The sequence below is a fragment of the Macaca thibetana genome, chromosome 15 (genome assembly GCF_024542745.1).
Source record: "Macaca thibetana thibetana isolate TM-01 chromosome 15, ASM2454274v1, whole genome shotgun sequence".
Taxonomy (NCBI): domain Eukaryota; kingdom Metazoa; phylum Chordata; class Mammalia; order Primates; family Cercopithecidae; genus Macaca; species Macaca thibetana.
Genome location: NC_065592.1, coordinates 88,955,548 through 88,974,476, shown reverse-complemented (window position 1 = coordinate 88,974,476; position 18,929 = coordinate 88,955,548). Strand labels below are relative to the sequence as shown.

At 44.4% G+C, this 18,929-nt stretch overlaps 1 long non-coding RNA gene across 1 annotated transcript; it reads right to left on the bottom strand.

Moving 5' to 3' along the window:
* Positions 1-263: 263 nt before the first annotated feature.
* LOC126937361 (uncharacterized) lies at positions 264-18,311 on the bottom strand. Its single transcript, XR_007719707.1, has 3 exons — positions 18,177-18,311; positions 2,140-2,248; positions 264-510 (listed from the first exon to the last, which is right to left on the bottom strand). It is a non-coding gene; the product is annotated as an uncharacterized LOC126937361 (long non-coding RNA).
* Between the last annotated feature and the right edge of the window lie 618 nt (positions 18,312-18,929).

Here is an 18,929-nt window from a genome sequence, read left to right as displayed (position 1 = left end):
CTAGGGAAGCCGAGGCAGGAGAATGGCGTAAACCCGGGAGGCGGAGCTTGCAGCGAGCTGAGATCCGGCCACCGCACTCCAGCCTGGGCAACAGAGGGCGACTCCGTCTCAAAAAAAAAAAAAAAAAAAAAAAAAAAAAGCAGTTCTCGTGCTGCCCACCCTCAGCCCCACCCCTACCCCTAGACCTGTTGAATCAAAATTTGCCTCTTAAGATTCCCAGGTCAGTGTTTTTGGGCCTGTCGAAGTTCAGGAAGCTCTGGGCTGGTCTAGACCACTGAAGATTCTATCTCCCAGGCTAGACGCTGGCTTTACCCCCTGGGAGGCAACGGACAACTTCCTCTGATCTGCCCCACACTCTCTTCCCTCCTCTGGGCCCTACCTGCAGCTCCCCGGGATGTTATCAGCTGCATCGCCGGCTGGCTTTTCTAAAAACAGATGTATGAGGCTGTGTTCGAATCTCAGGTTTCATCTGCCTTCCACCATCCAAGTACTTTGAATATTCGTGAATCCCTGTGGCAAGGAAGAAACCACAAAGAGAATCTAGTAGGAGCCCTCCTTTTAAAAAGACCCAGTTTAAGGATATGGGCCAGAGGCGGAGCCCCCCAAAAGATGAAAGTCTTGTTCATTTATATGTCAATATGTAGCTGAGATGCCTTTATTACTGAGAATTCTAAAGTGAGAATCTTGTTCCGCACCCCCCCCCCCCGGCTCCGGGCGCCATTTGTTATTTAATTTCATTTCTTTCCCTGCTTTTCCTAGCTTTAAAATTACCCAGAGTGGATGAGGATGCAGTATAAAAAAAAAAAAAAAAACCTTTTTTCTACTTCTGTTTGAGACTTTTTATGATGAAATGTTAGAAACATATTAATAACATGTCCCCAAAATCTTTAAAAGAAGATCAAGGAAGAGAAAAGGGAGTTGAAATTTTAATTCACTTTGGCATTCAAGAGGTGTCTAAGAGCCCGGGTGCGGTGGCTCACGCCTGTAATCCCAGCACAGAGACCGAGGCGGGTGGATCACAAGGTCAGGAGATCAAGACCATCCTGTGAATGGTGAAACCTCATATCTACTAAAAAAAAAAAAAAAAAAAAATACAAAAAGTTAGCTGGGCATGGTGGCGGGCGCCTACAGTCTCAGCTACTCGGGAGGCTGGGGCAGGAGAATGGCGTGAACCCGGGAGGCGGAGCTTGCAGTGAGCCAAGATAGCGCCACTGCACTCCAGCCTGGGCCAGGTGTGTCTAAGAATAGGCCCGGCACGGTAGCTTACGCCTGGCCTTTGGGAGCCAGATCGCTTGTGGCCAGGAGTTCGAGACTAGCAGACCAGCTTGGGCAACATAGTGAGACCCCGTCTCTACAAAAAATACAAAAATTAGCTGGATGTGGTGGCACACACCTGTAGTCGCAGCTACTCAGGAGGCTGAGGTGGGAGGATCACTTGAGCCTGGGAGGTTAAGGCTGCAGTGAGCCATGATGGTGTCACTCTGTCCGAAGTGTGTGAACCAGAGCAACTCCATCTCGAATAGGAGCTAGGTAAAAAGAGAATGAGACCTAATGAGCTGCATTCCCAGAGAGTTAAAGCATTCTAAGTCACAGGATGAGATAGAAGGTCGGCACAAGATACAGGTCATAAAGACCTTACTGATAAAATAGGTTGCAGCAAAGAAGCTGGCTAAATCCCACCAAAACCAAGACGGTCACTAGAGTGACTTCTGATTGTCCTCACCGCTACACTCCCACCAGCATCCTGACAGTTTACAAATGCCATGGCAACGTCAGAAAGTTACCCTATATGGTCTAAAAAGGGAGGCATAGATAATCCACCCCTTGTTTAGCATATCGTCAGGAAACAACCATAAAAATAGGTAAGCAGCAGTCTTCCGGGCTGCTCTATGGAATAGCCATTCTTTTTTTCTTTCTCTTTTTTTTTTTGAAATGGAGTCTCACTCTGTCACCCAGGCTGGAGTGCAGTGGCGCTATCTCGGCTCACTGCAACCTCCACCTCCCGGGTTCAAGGAACTCTCCTGCCTCAGCCTCCCAAGTAGCTGGGATTACAGGCGTGATCCACTGCACCTGGCTGGAGTAGCCATTCTTTTATTCCTTTACTTTCCTCATAAACTTGCTTTCACTTTACGGACTCACCGTGAATTCTTTCTTGCACAAGATCCAAAAACCCTCTCTTGGGGTCTGGCTCGGGACTCCTTTCCTGTGATAACCACACTCCAGCCTGGGTGACAGAGTGAAACCCTCTCTTAAAAAAAAAAAAAAAAAAAAAAAAAGGAAGAGGTTTTTAAGAAGAATAACTTAGGAAAGAAATTCAGTCAAAATTAGCATTAAATAAAATGTACAGGAGGCCATTGGTTTGAAATGAGCTCCTGCACTAGGCCTAACAGCCCAAACCAAAATAGAGTCACCCATGCTAATGTTCCATACCACCAAGCCAAAGCGAAGTTGCTTACCTGTACTTCCAAGAAATCAGGAGAGAGAAAGAGCTAATAGCCAAATCCCCACACAGGCCAGTCTCAATGAGCATGATGAGGAAATCCCTCTGCCTTGATCTTTATAACGAAGGTAACTTTGAAACGACTAATCCACCTGTTCTCTGTTTCTGCTTTCCTCAGCTCCTTTCTGTCTTAAAACCAACCTCCTCTGCCCAGCTCACCACAACATTCTACTTTATAGAATGAGGCAGATTCTGAATTGCCTGATTCTAGAATCACAAATAAAAGCCAATTAAGATCTTTAAACTAAACTTGTTGTAATTTTGTTGGATGACAATAGGAACTTTCTCCTTCTTGTTTCTCTCTCAGCCTGAGGCCAGAAATAGATTCACCCCTCAGCTAAAATAGAATTGCCCCTCAGCATGTGAGCAAACCTTTACTGCACCGCTAAGTTGCAAGTCAATAGAGAATTTTCTTGCACAATAGTGGCTCCCCTCCTTCTGTGAGGGAGAGCATTTTAAAAAGCAAGAGAAAAGAAAGGAAAAAGAGAAGGAAAAAGAAGCAAAGAAAAGAGAACATTTTCAAAAGATGCATGCTGCCCTTTTGATGGGGGACGGCCTCCTTTTCCTCTTCACCGCCAACCCCACCAGATAACATTCTCCCAAATGATCAGGACTGTCGGAAGCCAATATCGACTGCAGCTGCTTATAATTTGTTAGTAACTTTCTGGCATAGAGAGTTTTAAGACCAAGCTTTTATGTTCCCTGACCAGGATTGGGAAATGGCATACAGAAAAGAAAATGAGGGGGTAGGGATGAGGGAGTAGCACAGAGGCTGTGGGGGGCATGAACTGAACCACAAAGAGGGTGGGGGGCAGGACTTGAACCTCCTGAAGGTCTTGGGATTTTCAGGAGTGCTCATTTCTTCTCCACCCCCAACCAAGGCAGGAGCAATAAAGAAACAGCCTAGCAATGAGCTCCTTGGGGTTGAGGTTTTACTGCATAGCTGTGTGCTGTGAAGAATTTTCTTATAAATTGCCCTGTTTGCACAATGATGGCATTCTTTTTTGGATCACCAACTCAGGACATTTGGTAGCGTGAGTGACAGAAACATTTTAAATTCATGGGAAATACAAAACCCTCTTTGTGGGCATTGGTTTCAGCTGCCGCTTCAGGTAACAAGAGTTGAGCTAAGTTTTCCTTCTTTTCCCTTCCTTAGCCATTGATTCTCTGGCCAAGGTGCTATCAAGTAGCCCAGTGACCCACAGGCCAAGGGAGGGAGGAGGAGATGAAAAGCAAGTTAATTCACCAGATGGAGAGTGGGACCATTTCAGCAGGAGGCAGTTGCATTTCCAAAACCAGATCAAAATTAAGTTCAAAAAGCTAAGTCCTGCTTAAAGAGCTGAAGGCACAGAGATAGGACTAGGTCTGAGCTGGAACAGGAGATGAGGAACTCTCCTGCCCTCACCTCCATTTCTCCAGGGCCTGAATCTAGCATGATCTAAGCTGTAAGTCCCCCACTGTCTGTGGTCAGTGGTCTCAAACTGTGTTGGCTTAAACTTTGTTTCTGCCCTTGGACAAGTTACTTAACTTCTCTGATGCTCACTATCTTCATCTATAAAATGGGGACAATACTATCATCTATCTCATTGGCTTTCTGAGAGGAATCAGTGAGGAAATATATGCAATGGCCTGATAGCCCAGGACACATAGAGCTTAATAAGAAGTAGCAGTAATGGGAGTAATTGTTCCAAAGAGGAAGCTATTGCCAAGTCCAGCCTCACATATTTTCAAAGAACACATGGAAGGGTGGTCCATGTGCTGACAAAGCCCAGATTGTCTCAATTCCCTCAGAGCCCAAAGGTCTGGCAGGCAAGCCACAGCCCTGGGTCATGAGTGAGTGGATCCACACCACCGCCCTTCATGAGAAACACCTTCCCTTCCTTCTTGCCTGGTTTCCCTCTCCTTCTTCTGTCCATCTCCATCTTTTTTTTCTCTCCCCTTCCCCAAAGACCCCATCAGCTCCACTTTTTCCCTACAGAGCAACCTAGGAAAGTCATCTCCTAGTGCTGAGCCCCACCTGCCTCTCAAGGCAGTGAGGACAATGGAGCAGATGCTCTGTAAGTCCCTTTGGAATGGACAAGGGGCCTTTCATCCCAATAATCCTGATATGTTTTGTTGAGTCTGAGAACTCTCTTGTCATAAGTGCTGACTATGGGGACCACAATCTAGTTTCACTCAACCAGTCTGTAAATCCAGGTGCCAGCTCTTGCACTAAGAAAGTCCCCTAGAAGATCCTTGCCCAAGATCCTTCATCTTTCTCCTCCAAAACAGTGAAGGGGCAGACTTGTCACCATGTTCATCCAATCTGAATTCTCCATGGGTCTTGCATGTTGGGCTAACTGTTTCCATATAGAAGATTTAGTTTCCTAGCAGCCAGGTCAAGACTGATATGAGCCGGGTGCGGTGGATCAAGCCTGTAATCCCAGCACTTTGGGAGGCCGAGGCAGGCGGATCATGAGGTCAGGAGATCGAGACCATCCTGGCTAACACGGTGAAACCCCGTCTCTACTAAAAATACAAAAAAAAAATTAGCCGGGCCTGGCAGCGCCTGCAGTCCCAGCTTCTCGGGAGGCTGAGGCAGGAGAATGGCGTGAACCCAGGGGGGCGGAGCTTGCAGTGAGCCGAGATCGCGCCACCGCACTCCAGCCTGGGGCACAGAGCGAGACTCCGTCTCAAAAAAAAAAAAAAGACTGATATGAAATTCTTCTTCTGAGATCTCTTTCAGCTGCCTCATTAGCTGTAAATACAATTATCTGGCTTCTCTTGGTTCTTATGAGCTGCACCATATTCTTCCAGTACATTTACTTTTGCTTCAATTAGTCAATTTATTTTGCTTGCAACCAAGATGTCCTGATACAGAGAATCTTCAATTCCCTTTAGTAACATCCAAACTTCATGCAACATCTCAAGTGCATCCCATCCTATCACTCTAAGAAACATGGGATCCCAGAAACATCCTGGTTCATACTCTACTTCTCTAGGATCTGCCATTTGATTACTAGTTAATCAAATGACCAACAACAATTTATTCACACCCACATGCATTGAACAAAGTCAGTTCAAGGAAAAGTCAAAGTAGAGATGAGGGACTAATATTGGTTGGGTGTCTACATGTGTCAGGCACAACATTAAGGGCTTTATATTTAGGATCTTCTCTCAGCTTTATTGCTATACTGGAGATTGGTATTGCTATCCCACTTTACATTTGAGATAAATGAGGATTAGTGAGATCAATTAATTTTTGTAAGACCATATATCCAGTAGTTATTAGAGATGGGATTTGGATTCAAGTCTATTTGTCTCCAAGGCCCATGTTTTTTTTTGTTTGTTTGTTTTTTGTTCGTTGTTTGTTTTTCCCTCTCCACAAGAGATGGCAGACTGTGGCCCTTGGGTCGTATTTTGCCTGCCACCACTCACTTTTGTAAATTAAGTTTTATTCTAACAGCTGTGCTCATTCTTTTGCTCTATAATGATATAGTTGAGTATTTGCGATGGAAACAATAAGCATTGCAAAGCATACAATGTTGCCTACGTTCCCTTTATAGCAAAAGTTTGGGCTGGGCATGGTGGCTCACACCTGTAATCCCAGCACTTTGGGAGGCTGAGGTAGGTGGATCACCTGAGGTCAGGAGTTCAAGACCAGCCTGGCCAACATGGCAAAACCCTGTCTCTACTAACAGTACAAAAAAATTAGCCAGATGTGGTGGTAGGCACCTATAAACCAGCTAGTCAGGAGGCTGAGGCAGGAGAATCACTTGGACCTGGGAGTTGGACCTGGGAGGTGGAGGTTGCAGTGAGCCAATATCATGCCACTGCACTTCAACCTGGGTGACAGAGTGAGACTGTCTCAAAAAGAAAGAAAGAAAAAGTTCGCTAACCACTGCTCTACATCCTATTCTGGTCGTCATCTGTAGATTCCCCATTTCTGGTTCAGTTTTCTTTAGGGGATTTCTTTACACGAACTCAAGCATCTGATTCTGCATTCTTCCTTTATCAAACCTAGTCAGAAAAGCACTGTCTCATTCATACAAAAGTGTAAGTGACCAATAAAGCTTAATGTTTATCCCTCCCATAGATATTTGCTTTTTAAGAACGAACCAAAATTTAGGCCAAAAAGGCAAGTCTGGTGGGAATTTTTGGTGGGAATTCTGAAATAATGGCTTTCACAGATTCGCGATTGAATCACCTAGATTTTAGATGGGCCCATTCCTTGTGTCTCCCAAAATCATGCTACATATGATTAAAGGACTACAGAAAGGCTTTTTTTTCAGGCATGGCCTGTTCAGAAAGGTCTTGGTTGGGTCCTAATCTTAAGGTCAGTGGGGTGACTGCTACTTACGGTCAGGACCAGGACACTGGCTACTGATTTCAGATGTCACATCTTCATATACTTTCTAACTTTCAATTTGTAAAGATGACAAAAAAATTAAAGGAGTTAATACACTATTTTACCAACCAGTAACATCAGCATAACTACCTGTGTACAGCAATTGCTGAAGATGATCAGTTGCAATGATTTACAGCTGGGTTTGGTGTTGACTATCAAACTCTCCTCACTAGTGTAAGCTTTGCCAAGAGAAGCTGAAGCTCTTTTCTAGATGGAGCCAAGGGCCTCTTCTTTTCCCACTTGGTTCTATGCCATCTTCCAATATCTCTTTGGCCCACACTTGTGTGCACCAGCCTGACTGGGTCCTTGAATTAGAACCGATGCAGAAATTGCAAAGCATGGCCCACTGTGACAAGTGGGAAGAAAACCATTTCCCACCTCCTCACCTCCAGAGACTCACTCTCTGCTAGTGATTTTATCTCTTAAATGGTTTCCAAGTATGGCCTTTCCTCTCTTGTATTACTATTGCTCAGATAGCAACCACATCTTGCCATTTTTATAACCTCTCAAATGATCGTCCTGCCTCAGTCACACTCTCTCAAGTCCATCTCTGAAACTGTTTCTAGAGAACTTTATGATTCATCCAGGCACAGTGGCATGTGCCTGAAATCACAATAACTCAGGAGGCTGAGGTGGGAGGATCACTTGCCTGGGCAACATAATGAAACCCCGTCTCTAAAACAAATTAAAAAAAAAAAAAATCAAGAGTGGCCAATGTCCCTTCCCTGTCTAAACCTTACAGTGGCACCCAGTCTCCTTCCTAGATGGCACACATCCAGGTCATATACCTGAACATATCTGGTCAGCATTAAACAATAGGGAGCAGTGCGGCCTGGGGTGAGCCAGAGGCTTAACGGCATGTAGACTTTATTCAAACACTGTGAGGGCCAAAATAAAAGCATCATCTGCAGACTGAAAGCAGTCCACAAGCAATGCATGTGCTACCTCAGGAGAAATGCATGGTCCTCTTTTTACCATGACATAAAAGTCTTCTCTGGCCTGACTTCCACCGTTGATCCTTATCCCCAGCTAAAACCTAGCTCTTACTTCATGCTCCTGCCGTCCCCATCTGCTTGATTTCTCCTGAGTTTCATGCCTCCCTGCCCCTGCTCATCTTTCTTCTTTTTTTTTTTCTACCTCCTGCTTATTCTGTCTTTAAAGCTTAAGATCCTTTGCTGGACCATCCCCCGCCTCCAGGTAAGCCAATATTGATCTTCTCTGCCTTTCTGGAACTTGATGCTGGCCTCCGTCATTACAATGACTGCATTATTTTAGAATTATGTCCTCCTGTGTTCCTCCAAAGAATATTAAGTTCCTGGAGAGCAGGGAAATATGGCATTTGTGCATGATTCTCTATGCCTGTGTCTATAATAACCTCTCATCAAATATTTGCTAAACCAAACACTAACCAGGGGGCCCAAGAGAGCTCTGCCTGGTTCCAGGAGCCGTTTGTTAGCTAGAGATTTGCTAGTTTTAGGCAAACACTCTATGTCACAATTATTCTTTCTAGATAGAAATCGCATACTTTCAAGGCCGGGCGCGGTGGCTCAAGCCTGTAATCCCAGCACTTTGGGAGGCCGAGGTGGGTGGATCACGAGGTCAGGAGATGGAGACCATCCTGGCTAACACGTGAAACCCCGTCTCTACTAAAAAAAAAATACAAAAATTAGCCGGGAGCGGTGGCGGGCGCCTGTAGTCCCAGCTACTCGGGAGGCTGAGGCAGGAGAATGGCGTGAACCCGGGAGGTGGAGCTTGCAGTGAGCTGAGATCCGGCCACTGCACTCCAGCCTGGGGGACAGAGCGAGACTCCGTCTCAAAAAAAAAAAAAAAAAAAAAAAAAAAAAAAAAAAAAAAAAAAAAAAGAAATCGCATACTTTCCTCAAATGGTGTTTATGGAACAAAATAAAATGAAATGTACATGAATAAATGGCACAGGGCCTGACATTTAGTTGGAACTCAAAAAGCGTAATGTTTTAATGAAACTCTCTTAGAAATGGCTCAAAGTCCAGCCATTAAAGTGTAGGTTATCTTTGACGATATGGCTGCTCTAATTACTTATCTTATTTTCTGTTGCTTCAGCATAAATCTGCTCTGTAGATAGCGAAGTAGGCCGTGGTGTTCAGAATAAAGGCTACCTTTAGGAAGTGTTGACTGAAGGGGAGCGTGATGGAGCTTGATAAATGTTGGAAAGGCTCCATTTCTTTATCTTGGTGGTGTTTACACAGGTGTATTTGTCCAGGGTTACAGATGGAATTGCGTACCCCAGGAAGATATGCTGAAGTCCTCATTTCCGGAACCCACAAATGTGATCTTATTTGGAAATAGAGTCTTTGCAATATAATCAAGTTATAATGAGGTCATTGGGATGGGCCCTAATCCTATATGATTGGTGTCCTAATAAAAAGAGGGAAATTTGGACGCAGACACACAAATAAGAGAATGCCATGGGAACGCATGGGAGAACACATGACAACAGAAGCCAATATTGGAGGAATGCCAAAGATTGGGGTCATTCCCAGAATTCAGGAAGAGGCGAGGAAGAATTAGATCTAGACTTTCACAGCATGTCTCTGCTTATACCTTGATTTTCAACTTCTGTCCTCCACAACCGTGACAGAATACATTTCTGTTGTTTTAAACCGTCTAGCTTGAGGTACTTTGTATGGCAGCCCTAGCAAATGAATGCAGATTTTGGTACTGGGAAGTGAAATGTAACAAATACCTAAAATGTGGAAGTGGCTTTGGAATTGAGTAATAGTGAAACCTCCTTTATGACAGTGGGAGAAGTCTAGCATGGCTGACTCCATCTTGCTTCAAGCCTCACAGGCTGGCTGTCTTCATTCATTCCTGGGCATATGCCAAGCTAACTGTGGGAGGAATACAGTTTATAGTTTAACTTGGAAGCAAGGATGATTATAGTCCCTTCCTAAAACTAGTCCCATCCTTGCTCAGAGACTGAAAACTAATGAAAGGCGGTGAGATTAGGATTATGGGAGGGGTCTGAATTCTGCTAAAATGTAGGGATAGTTTCTCTAACCCTTTACTGCTCAGAAGTCATGTAGCCAGAGGTCACAAGACTTGTGATTTCCCCAATTGTTCTTACAGATAACATCACTATTGCAGAACCTAAAACCGGTTTTTTGAGATTTTTCTGTTTTTTTTTTTTTTTTTTTTTTTTTTTTTTTTTTTTTAATTTTTTGAGATGGAATCTCACCCTGTCACCCAGGCTACAGTGCCGTGAACTTGGCTCACTGCAAGCTCTGCCGCCCAGGTTCACGCCATTCTCCTGCCTCAGCCTCCCAAGTAGTTGGGACTACAGGTGCCTGTCACCACACAGAGCTAACTTCTTTTTGTATTTTTAGTAGAGACAGGGTTTCACTGTGTTAGCCAGAATGCTCTCAATCTCCTGACTTCATGATCCGCCCGCCTCGTCCCAAAGTGCTGGGATTACAGGTGTAAGCCACCGTGCCCAGCCTGTTTTTTGAGATTTTTGTGTACTGTCCACTTCCAGACTCATGACTCAACCGATCCTGTGGCCCTCAACCCAGAAGCAGACTCAGAGCATGAGGATGGATTTCCACACCCCTATAATTGCAGCCCCAACCAAACAGCAGCACCCATTCCCTAGTCCTCTGCCCACAAAACTATCCTTGAAAAAATGTAACCTCTGAGCCTTTGGAGGGACTGATTTGAGCAATAACTCTATCTTCCATATGGCTAGCCTAGCATCAATTAAATTCTTTCTTTACTGCAATACCACGATATCGGTGAATTGATTTTGCCTGTGCAGCAGCAGGAAGAACCTGATAGGCAATTACAATGGGTAGACGTAGAGGAATTTTCAGGAGCTTCATAGTAAAAGTCTAGAGTGCTTTGAAGAGATTGGTGGTAGAAATATGGATGTTAGCTGGGTGCAGTGGCTTATACCTATAATCCCAGCACTTTGGGAGGCTGAGGCAGGAGGATCGCTTGAGCCCAGAATTTGGAGACCAGCTTGGGCAAGATGGTGAGAACACGCCTCTATAAAAATTAAAAGAAAGAAGAAAGAAAGAAGTATGGATGGTAAAGGCCATTTTGGTGAACTTTTAGAAAGAAGCAAGGGAAGCTGTAGAGAAAGCTTTTATCATGTTAGAAAATACATATATCATTATGAACAGAATGTTGCTAGAAATATGAATATTAAAAGTGCTCCTGGCCAGGTGCAGTGGCTCAGCCTGTAATCCCAGCACTTTGGGAGGCCGAGACAGGCGGATCACGAGGTCAGGAGATCAAGACCATCCTAGCTAACACAGTGAAACCCCATCTCTACTAAAAAAATACAAAACACTAGCCAGGCGTGGTGGCAGGTGCCTGTAGTCCCAGCTAATCGGGAAGCTGAGGCAGGAGAATGGCATAAACCCGGGAGGCGGAGCTTGCAGTGAGCTGAAATCCCGCCACTGCACTCCAGCCTGGGCGACAGAGCGAGACTCCATCTCAAAAAAAAAAAAAAAAAAAGTGCTCCTGGTAAGGCCGCAGATGGAAGTGAGGGACATTGGTATTGGACACTAGAGGAAAGGCAAACCTGGTTATAAAGTGGCAGAAAACTTGGCTGAATTATCTTCTACTACTTTGTGGAAAGTAGAACTTGTAAGTGATTAATTTGGATATTGAGCTGAAGTGATTTCCAAGCCAAGTGTGGAAGGTACAGTCTGGTTTCTCTATGCTGTTCAGAGTAAAATGCAAGAGAAAGAGACATATCAAGGAATGAACTGCTAAGCATAAAGGAACCAGCATTTGATTTGGAAAATTCTCAGTCTATCCAAATGACCTACTCTGGAATTAGAGCCAAGGGTATGTCTGGACAGTATTTGCTAAAGGGATGAGATTATGATTTATGAATCCAATCAACCAACTCAGCAGAATCCAGGAATAGAGATACAATTATCCAACAAATATCTAGGAGGGACTCTCTTGTCTTGTGGCTTAGACCCCTGGATTACCTGGGAGACTGACAACGTTTTTAACAATTTTATACCAGTGAAAATGCTGCCAATCCAGACTGAAAGGGACCGAGGCAAGATGAAATGAAGGAAGAATGAGCCTGAGACCAGAGCCACAGATGCAGGGTGGATGGGACCCCTGGTGGGCCAAGAAGGTGAGGCCATCCACCCAATGGGCCAAGAGAACAGAGCCTCAAGCCACAGAAGATTCTTTTCAGGCCTTGAAATCTAAATGAGTTTTTTCTCTTGGGTTGTGGACTTGCTTTAAGCCAATGACTTCATTATTCCTTCCGATTGTTCCCTCCTGTTAGCGCCCTGTTTCAGAGCAAAGGCTTATGCAGTGTTTCTGCCCTGGCTCTCTATTCAGGTGACTCAGTTTGGAGTGCATGATCAAGACCAGAGAGCACGGCACGCCTCTGCACCTTGCCATCAGCTCACTGTGAGGTCTGGGTGCTCTGGCACATAGATCTCCTCTTTAGGCAGCACAACCCCTAAACAACGATCCTCTTGGCAAAGCAGAAGCCAGGAACCCCAAATAGGCTCTTTGCGGATCATTTTAAGGGCTGCCTTGCAGACCCCTCCCACCTACTTAAAACGGCTCATTTCCTTTGCCTTTAGGTGCCCTTCCAGATCTCCTGTGTCGCTGTGATGTTTTATGGGACCAGATCTCTTCCCTGACACTTGGCGAGGAATCTGCCATTTTCCCTTTAGAATTAGTGCTTCTTCCTAGAAATCTTCCCCATGTAACGGGTTTAAAATATTATGCTACTTGGAAACAGTTCAGCACTAGCCAGTATCAAAAGTCCTGTAGCTCAGCTCCTTGTTGAGGGACGCAAAACGCTGGGTAAGAAGCGCAAGGGGGAAAAAAAAAATCCTAGCTTGTGTGGGAGAAGGGCTGACTTAAAGAGCACAGTTCAATTTTGCTAGACACCTGCTCCATCTCCTTCCTATACCTGGTTCCACATTCCCAGGCGTTTTCTCTTTGAAAAGATACAGAAGCAGGGGTCATTTCCATTTCCTCTGCAGATTGCACAAAGGGAGACATCTCGCCATTAAGAAAAGACCGTGGAGTGGTGGCCGGCGCCTGTAGTCCCAGCTACTCTGGAGGCTGAGGCAGGAGATTGGCGTGAACTCGGGAGGCGGAGCTTGCAGTGGGCCAAGATCTCATCACTGCACTCTAGCCTGGGTGACAGGGCGAGATTCCATCTCAAAAAATTAAAAAAAAAAAAGAAAATAAAGGCCGTGGAAGCCATTGAAGGGGCTCTCTTCAGTTGATGTCACCCTGAGTCTTTTGGGGATGCCCTTGTTTCTTTAGAAAATCATTCTACCTCTTTGGTATGGTGTCCTGGACTTCCCTCTAGCCGCATTCCTGGACACTTTCTCCATCACGCCCTTCACTGCAGCCATCTCAGGATATTTTCTTTTTTTTTCTTTTCTTTTTGAGTCGGAGTTTCACTCTTGCTGTCTGGGCTGGAGTGCAATGGCACAAGATCTCCACTCACTGCAACCTACGCTTCCCGGGTTCAAGCGATTATCCTGCCTACGCTTCCCAAGTAGCTGGGATTACATGTATGTGCCCCCACGCCCAGCCAACTTTTGTATTTTTAGTGGAGACAGGGTTTCACCATGTTGACCAGGCTGGTCTCGAACTCCTGACCTCAGGTGATCCACTCGCTTTGGCCTCCAAAAGTGTTGGGATTATAGGCGTGAGCCACCGCCCCCAGCAGGATATTTTCAGTTTGCTAAATGCGTCCCTTTCTCTTCTCCCTCTGCAGGGAACGTCCTTCCTTCTGGTGTACCCAGCTGGCCCTCTGGAAATGTTTCCCCTTGCCTCTCCCCACAACTGTTTGTTTCAGGATCACTCTGGGCTCCCTGCCTGCTGTGCAAACTCTATCCCACTGCACAATAAGCATTTCTCCTCTTATCTGACTTCTCCTTGAGACCATACCTCCTGGACATCAGGGACTGACTTTACTGGCTGCATTCTAGCACCTGACAAGGTGAGGAGTACCTTCTGAGTACTCAGAGGATGGCCGACTATTAACTTTGAGGTAGACAGTCCAGTGTTTTAGCTTTCTGTTCAGCGAAACAAACACAGACATACATGCATCCTTTCGCACATTTAGTATTGTTAGGGCACAATATCACTCCCATGCACAAGCAGGTCATAAAAAATCAGCCATAAACAGATGATTACTTTTAGAAGAACCCAAAATTTTGCTTTACTGTCTGAATTATTAGAGGATTTCCTCAATGGTTGTTTGGGCTTTCTGCTCATATTTAAAAGTAGACTCTAAAAGGCTCTGAGTGAGGAGCAAGAAAATAAATAAATAATAAATAACCTGATTAAAAAATGAGCAAAAGATCTAAATAGACATTTCTCCAAGACATACGAATGACAAACAGGTATATGAAAAGATGCTCAACATTGTTAATCATCTGGGAAATGCAAATCAAGACCACAATGCAGTAACACCTCACACGTGTGAGGCCATTGTATATATATATAAAATATAGTATGTATTTTTCTCTACATCATCTCAGATACTTTATATATATACATAATATATTATATATATTTTAAAATATTTTAAATATATGTTATATGTAATATACTTTTTCATATATAAAAATGCATTTTATATATAAATATAAAAAAGTGTCTGAAAGGATGTAGAGAAAATGGGAACCATTATGCACCGTTGCTGGAAATTAACATGGTACAGCTGCTATAGGAAACAGTACGGAGTTTCCTCAAAAAATTAGAAACAGGACGACCATGTGACTCAGCAATCTTGCTTCTGGTATACATCTGAAAAAACCGAAATCAGGATCTGGAAGAGATATGTGCAATCCTATGTTCACTGCAGCATTATTCACAGTAGCCTAAATATGGAAGCAATCCAAATATACATCAGCGGACAAACGGAGAAAGAAAATGTAGTGCATATATACAATGGAACATTATTTAGCTTTAACAAAGAAGAAAATCCCACTGTTGTAATAACACGGATGGACCAGGAAGACATTCTATTAAATGAAATTAGTCAGTTATAGGAGGACAAATATTGTGTGATCCCTATTATCTGAGGCACCTAAAATAGTCAAACGTATGGAGGTAAACAATAGAATGGTGGTTGCTAGGGGATAGGGAAGGGCAATGTGGGGAGTTGTTCAATGGGTATATACTTACAGTGATACAAAAGTGAGTAAGTTCCAGAGATCTGCTCTACAATACAGTGCCTGTAATTAACAGTAAGTACTGCTAAATTAAGTTTAGCCTAAAGCTGCCTCCTTACATCTTCTAAGTCAGGCTAAAGGCTTCTCCATACTTAGTCAACTGCAACCTAAGCAGATGTGAAAACAGACTGTACCCTACTCTTGTAACAATAGCTATACTTCAGCCACTCATAGGAAGTTGACTGTGCAAACTGTCTTCAAACAAGGCCAACGCTGAGCTATAACGATCCAGCCGTTTCTGTACTTCACTTCTGTTTTTTGTCTGTCATTTTCCTTTTTCAGTCCATAAATTCTCTCTAACCACGCAGCAGCCCTGGAGTTGCTCTGAAGGTATTCTGTTTGATGAGTGGGGTGGGGTACCCGAGTTTCAAATTGTTCTTTGCTCAGTTAAATTCTGTTAAATTTAATTTGTCTACAGTGTTTCTTTTAACAGTACTTATGTGCAAAGTCACTAAATTGTGTACATTAATCTGTGCAGCTTTTTGGATACCAATTATTATACAATACAGCTAAAAAAATAAAGATTAATCGCTTCTCAGCATTTTGGCTAGGATCAAGTGTAAAAAAATAAAGATTAAAAAATAAAAAGCTCTGGCCAGGCACAGTGGCTCAGCACTTTAGGAGGCTGAGGCAGGTGGATCACCTGAAGTCAGAAGTTCGAGACCAGCCTGGCCAACCTGGTTAAAGCCCATCTCTACCAAAAATACAAAAATTCGTGATGCATACCTGTAATTCCAGCTACTCGGGAGGCTGAGGCACGATAATCAATTGAATCCAGCAAGTGGAGGTTGCAATGAGCTGAGATCGCGCCACTGCCCTCCCACCTGGGTCACAGAGTGAGACTCTGTCTCAAAAATAATATAAAATAATAAAAAATAGGCCAGGCACTGTAATTCACGCCTATAATCCCAGCACTTTGGGAGGCCGAGGGGGGCCAATCACGAGGTCAGGAAATTGAGACCATCCTGGCTAACACAGTGAAATCCCATCTCCACTAAAAATACAAAAACTTAGCCGAGCATGGTGGCACCTTCCTGTAGTCCCAGCTACTTGGGAGGCTGAGGCAGAAGAATTGCTTGAACCTGGGAGGCAGAGGTTTCAGTAAGCCGAGATTGTGCCACTACACTCCAGCCTGGGTGACAGAGTGAGACTCAGTCTCAAAAAGTAAATAAATAAATAAATGTAAAAAGCTCTGTGTATAGATGAGGCTTATCCACTGGTGGCCTCCCTGTAGGATGACATGGCTGGGCTATTTTCCTGGAGAAACCCCAACTATCAGAATTTGTCTTAACTGAGGTTCTCTCAAAGCAGACCTAGAAAGAGGGAGCCCGTTTAGGTAATTTATTTCAGAGGTCATCTGAGAAAACCCTGGTAGGGAGGTGGAGAAGTAGCAGGAAAGGGAAGGAAGTCAATGTGGGTGGACAATTGGAGCTCAGTGCTGTGGGGATTTCTGGGGGTCAGTGTAGGTCACGCCCCTCATGATTCTCTCCCTGATGGAAAAGCAAGAGAGCCATGCCCTTCTCGACCACCTTGAAGCCCATGAATTCTCGGCCTGTTCTAGCTGGGTCTGTCTGCAGGTTGAGAGAAGTGTTCACCTGAAGAAAGCTGCAGGAATTGCCAGGAAACCATCTTTAGGTGCAGAAGTGGATGCTGAGGAGGACACGGGCAGAAGGCCGATGGTGTCTGCGTCTGCATCGTCAGAACTTTCCTCAGGCTGGTCAGCTTCCCCTGAAGTGAATATTGCCATCTCCTACTCGTGGGTTAGGTGACTAGCCGCCCGCACTCTGGGATTTGGGTGAGAGAGAGGACTGGGCTCTCTCTTTAAGCTTAGCTTTCGCTTGGCCAACCCATTCTCAGTGTGGAAACTCCTCTGCTGTCCCCTTGTCCCCTAGTCACCATTGGTTCATACTGTCTGGAGCAGTGCTGCCCAATAGAAATAACATGGGAGCCACAGAAGCCATTTTAGATTTTCTATCAGTCACGTGAAAAAATATTAAAAATACACAGAAGAAATTAATTTTAATGTGTTTTATTTAATCCAATTGACCAAAAATATTATTGTTTCAACATATAACCAATGTTTTTATTATTTATTTATTGAGATAGAGTCTGGCCCTGTTGCCCAGGTTGGAGCACAGTGATGTTACCACGGCATACTGCAATCTGGACCTTCCCAGGCTCAGGTGATCCTCCTGCCTCAGCTTCCCAAGTTGCTGGGACTACAGGCGTGTGCATCCACACCTGGCTAATTTTTATATTCTTTGTAGAGATGGGATTTTGCTATGTTGCCCAGACTGATCTTGAACTTCTGGGCTCAAGTGATCCACCCTCCTCAGCCTCCCAAAGTGCTGCCATTACAGGCGTGAGCCACTGAGCCCAGCCTACAACATATAATCCATGTTTTTAAAAATCTTTTTTAATTGTACCGAGTCTTCAGAATCGGGTGTGTATTTCACACTTAACCCACATTTCAATTTAGAATAGCCAGACTTCAAGAACTCGGAAACCACATGTACTTAGTGGCTGCCGTATTGAGCAGTACAGCTCTAGAAACTAAATTTCCAGTCCTGAGCAGAAGTAAGGGGAAGGGCAGGTCTTCTGCTGTAAGGCATTGAGGAGGAAGCTGGGAGTCTAACTTCTTTTTTTTTTTTTTTTTTTTTTTTGAGACGGAGTTTTGCTCTGTCGCCCAGGCTGGAGTGCAATGGCGTGATCTTGGCTCACTGCAAGCTTTACCTCCCTGGTTCACCCCATTCTCCTGCCTCAGCCTCCCGAGTAGCTGGGACTACAGGTGCCCGCCACCACGCCCAGCTAATTTTTTTGTATTTTTGGTAGAGACGGGGTTTCACCATGTTAGCCAGGATGGTCTCGGTCTCCTGACCTCGTGATCCATCCGCCTCGGCCTCCCAAAGTGCTGGGATTACAGGCGTGAGCCACGACGCCCGGCCCTAACTGCTTCTTAAAAAGCCTTTTGACTAACTTTGTTTTCCCATTTACCCCCATTTTAGAAATTCCTGGTGGCCCCAATATCTGAGCATTTTTGTGGTTCTGTGGTGCAAATAGGATGGATGACTTTCCCTCGCTAGCAGCTGAGGTGTTTGCCTCGCTGATCTGCTGGGCCAGCTCACTCTCATCCGTCAGCTTTCCATCTTCCCATTTTTCCTTGGTGTTTCCTCCACTCCAAGTCTCTTTGTCCTTATGGGTTTGTGGCTTTTGTATTGGAATGTTTGGAGAGAACAGAGATAAACATAGAGGTTGAAACCACCATCTTTAACTGATCATCAATAAGTTTTCCATATCACTGGAATTTGATTATTTTTGTCTATAAATTTTTATTGTGAGTCTGGTGTTTTGGTTTAAATCATCTGAAAACCCTATGTATGCAATAACTATTTCTAAAAGGAACAAATGCATGAATAATGAGATATCCAGGAGACTGACTTAATCCTCAAATGTCATCCAATCCAGTTAAAACCAGTGCCCAGAAAGTGACACCCTTTGGGTCACCCTTCAGGGAGCCTGTTTCCCCTTGCACTCCTTAGCTCAGCTCATTTCTCTCAGTGACTACTGAGCTAAGAAAGCCCCCAGAAATAGTTAAGAATTTTAAAGGCTCTTAGCAGCAAACCAAATGCAAGACAGAGCCATGAGTCAACTGTTCCACCTCCCTCAACCTCATCGCCCAACTGTCTGCTAGAACAGACCACTTCCTTGTAATACACACGCTCTTTCTCTAGCATGGAGATTTAGCTTAACTCTGCCTTCCCCCACCTTCAGCCTCATTTCTTCTTTTGAAAGGGCTGGGCTCCTTTTTGTGCTTTTTTTTCGT